Source organism: Lygodium microphyllum, chromosome 23, assembly GCF_053477565.2.
Source record: "Lygodium microphyllum isolate KBCC chromosome 23, Lygodium_microphyllum_v1.1.10, whole genome shotgun sequence".
Taxonomy (NCBI): domain Eukaryota; kingdom Viridiplantae; phylum Streptophyta; class Polypodiopsida; order Schizaeales; family Lygodiaceae; genus Lygodium; species Lygodium microphyllum.
Window position 1 is genome coordinate 13,940,217 of NC_141157.1, and position 3,892 is coordinate 13,944,108.

Here is a 3,892-nt window from a genome sequence, read left to right on the forward strand (position 1 = left end):
TCGAGACAATGCAGCAAATGCTTGTACCGAAAGCATTACCCCTGAGCACAACCCACGCGATCTACTGTAAAGAGTTCTACTAGATCGACATGACTGGTGTCTTTGTTGTTGTTCTCAAAAACATCCCTGACAATGACCTCTTGACAATACAAAGGTCCTCGCATTTTGCAATGTAATATGGGTAAGTAATCCCCTTCCTAGTGCATGACTGTAAACTTGGCAAGGTTAGGAAGCTTGTTTTGAACATTGATGGTGGCCAACAAGACACTCGAATCCAGAAGCTTTCAGCTGATCCGAGAAATGAATAGGCCTTTGCACTTGATTAAGCATGTGAGGCCCTTCAATTCTAAAAGGCGCAAGTTGGTCCTCCGAGTGATAGCATCAAAGGTTATTCGTCCCAGCATATTTGTCCTTTGTGATACGTCCAAAGAGATTGGTACTTTTGTGTTCACCTATTAAGCAATCACCTTGAAATAGTGGAAATGAGTGTTGAGGGCAGCTAGGGTGGCTTGATTTGCGATCTCGCACTTCTGGATGGCTATGGCATCACTTTGTCAATCCGCAGCTTCTCTTTGATCATGCCCCACTCTTAGGTTTGACAGATCTCTTCCAAATAAAACCGTTGCTATTGTTCTATTTGATAGCAGCAGATGAAGGGCTCTAGAGAACCCGATGTGAGGGAGTTCTCGGGCAAAATTAGCTATAGCTCTAGAGAGAGAAAGTGGTAAGAAGAGAAAATGCAACGTCGGAGTGGCAATGCTACAAAACAAAGGCTGAGACAAAGCCACCTGCTGGCTACTAGAGAATAAGTAAGCAGTTCTCTACCTTACACTGCACAAAGCTACCTTGACCCCGAGTGCAGTTGTCAACATACACCTAGGCTAGCAAAGATAGTGTTGCCCTAAACTGGGACACATTCTCAACAAGTTAAGAGGCTTCAAATGTGCAGCACTTTGCTGTCACATACAAGCATAAAGAAAACTGATGACGTGTCTGAAACTAAAACAAGAAGGGGACATTCAAGACTATGAAGGTGCCTCCTATTTTGTTGGAGTAAGGTAAGGCATGCGACTAGACTGGAAAGCTCGAGTCCAAACCACTAGATTCTTCACTAGTAAAAGCATGCATGGGTCACGAGTAAGGTAAGGCATGCGACTAGACTGGAAAGCTCGAGTCCAAACCACTAGATTCTTCACTAGTAAAAGCATGCATGGGTCACGACAAAGAGCTCAATTACTTGATGCATTGGTATTTGACAGGGATAGGCTACTGCAAATGTTCAAGGTCAATAACAATAAGCATAAAACGGGCAAGTGCAGTGAGAGCTCATGGAAGCACAGGTGTTTAATGCCAATCTCCGGCCGACGGAAGCGCAAGCAACGTGGCAGTGAGCGTATTAACGAGAATCTGCGGCTCAAACGCTCCACCGGCAAGGCTGGTTACGCACCTTCGCCAATCCGTTTTCCATTCAAGATCTGTGAAGGGGGTGCGCCAAGCGCTCCGAGATAGTGCAATACGGAGGCGACGCGCGCAGCCCCGGGCAGCAAGCTGCCGGGTGGGGCTGCCCCCGTGAGAAAAATTAGGTTAATATCGTAGTGACCCGATGGGTCACGTATCAGATATTAAACTGATAAGAACAGATACTACACTTGATCTTAGCCAAAAGGCCGAGAAAGGTATGATCACCCTTAGCTCCGACCCTTCCTTTTATACTACCCTTCTTTCTCTCTAGGCGCTCTCTCTCTTCCGTGTCTCACGCTGCTTCTCTCGCCAAGGCTGTGCCTACGGGACAGTCGCCGGGGTCATTCATTGTATTCGTCCAATCTCAACCCCAGACCTTTTCCAATGACTCGCGTTACTTGTCCATTTTGCCTCGGCTTAACTTAACCCCACACCTTGATTTTATCCCTGTGTGGCATGACAATGCTCCGAACGACGATTCCAAGGGTGACACTTCATGCCACCATAAAGCCTTTATGTGCTATGATTGTTGAGTTTACATTGCCTGAGACGTTCGGTAAACATGCAAGTCTACTTGAAGATTGAATTTACCATTTAGACTGCCGTGTCTCCTTCCATTCATGAAAACAAAGGCGACTAACTAATCCTCCTCCTCCTGTAAATACTGCCCCTTTTCGATTCCCTCCGTGTGCTCACTATGCTCTTTCAAGTTGCCTATATTTCTCGAGCTGCGTGCTTTATACTCTTAGTGGATATTGGAGTACCGTATCCTTTGCTCAAAACGCAGCTAACGAGGTTGCAACCCCTTGAGGCCTTGCATTCAAGGCTTAACATAAACTACCACACTTTCTTACCTTAAGCCCGCATTGTGACCGTAACGTTACGTACGCCACCCTCGATACTTAAATCAATTCATCTAAGTATTTGGCAAAGCAAGATCCTCTTTAAATTTTGACAAAGCCAATATTTGCCCTTCGATTTTGCCATCATTCCTCGTTTGTCGGGGTCCTTCTTGGCCATGCCACTTCTCCCTCCTTCATAGGAGTTCTTTTAAGGCTTTTGCTGGGGGTGTGCTTGCCATGTTGCTCTTTGACAGTAGTGTTCCTGTGACTCATCATGGTTCTTTGCTCCCCACCTTACTAATTGCCTTGTCCCTCCCTCCCTCGCACGAGTGCTCTTTACACTCGCCCTTGTTGATTAGCTTACCCATTCCTAGCAGGATTGCCCCCCTAGAACTCATCTTGGGAGTTTTCTCCCTTTGCTCCACACCTTGTTGATTACACATACTTGCTGGGATTCTGTTTGGACCTCTCGCCCCTTTTTCTCTAAGTCCGTGTCCCCAATTGAGATCTTTCCCTTGGAAGCTTTCTTCCGTTGTCCTTTGTCTTTGTTTCCCAAGGTAGCCTTTTTTTATGGCTTACCCTTTGCACTTCCCTTCTGGCATGTCTTCTTTGCCTTAAAAGCCTTGCGGACCTTTATAGGCTTTGATGTGCTAGGTCCCCGCCTACCATGAGGTGGTGACTCTAGAATTGGTGGAATATCCGCAAGCCTGTCCAGCATCATGCTAATGGCTCTAGCTCTTGCAAGCCAAATGTGCTCATCTGTGTAGCACTCTCATGTGAATTGTAGAGTTGGAGTATGGTGAGCAAGCACAAGGAACTTTCTTACATTACATGCAAGAATAGATAAGAAAGAAGACTTACTATGATCCCTTGGTTAAATAGCATAAACTTAGCCTCTAGATATCTCCAAGCATTAGTAATGATGCTCCATGCACATCATGAAGTGTTATTCTAATGACGAGTGTACAAAAGTCCGAGATGGCAATACTCCAACCTAAATTGGAAAAAGAATATAAGTTATCTCAATATAAGTATCATCACAATCGGCAAACCACCTTTTCCTTCAAGTGTTTCTACATACAAGCCACATACTCAATAACTCACCTGTATCTCATACTCCACTTGTACTACTACAAGGATGCAAGATAGAAGAGGTAAGAGAGTGTGAGGAGGGTGCTCAATGAGCACTCATGGATGCCTCAATCTTTGCCATAATAGTTTGGATTGTGTGGAATGAAACTTTGAGGGTCACTTGTTGCACTGTGCATGTTCTATGTCTCCTATTGATCCATTGTTCCCAAAGACATGACCAAGCAGGAGAATAAAGTAAAGATAGAAGAGAGTACTCAAGAGAGCAAGAGAAGCCCTTGCATCCTCAAGCTCAAGAAGTCTCACAAGCTCAAGCTCAACTACTATTGGATCGAGCAGAGAGAAGGAGATGGCGAAAGAGAGCCATGCAAACTTTCACACAATAACTTAACCTTTCTTTATCTCTTTTGGAATCTTACTTGTAGCTTTTAATTAATGATAGGTTTGCTACCCTTCCACTGAACTATTTGGTCGATTCCATGTGAGTGTAATATTCGACT

At 44.9% G+C, this 3,892-nt stretch overlaps 1 non-coding gene across 1 annotated transcript; it reads right to left on the bottom strand.

Annotated features, from left to right (window-relative positions):
- Positions 1–1,481: 1,481 nt before the first annotated feature.
- Positions 1,482–1,680, bottom strand: LOC148015904 (U2 spliceosomal RNA). Its single transcript, XR_015688197.1, has one exon. It is a non-coding gene; the product is annotated as a U2 spliceosomal RNA (small nuclear RNA).
- Between the last annotated feature and the right edge of the window lie 2,212 nt (positions 1,681–3,892).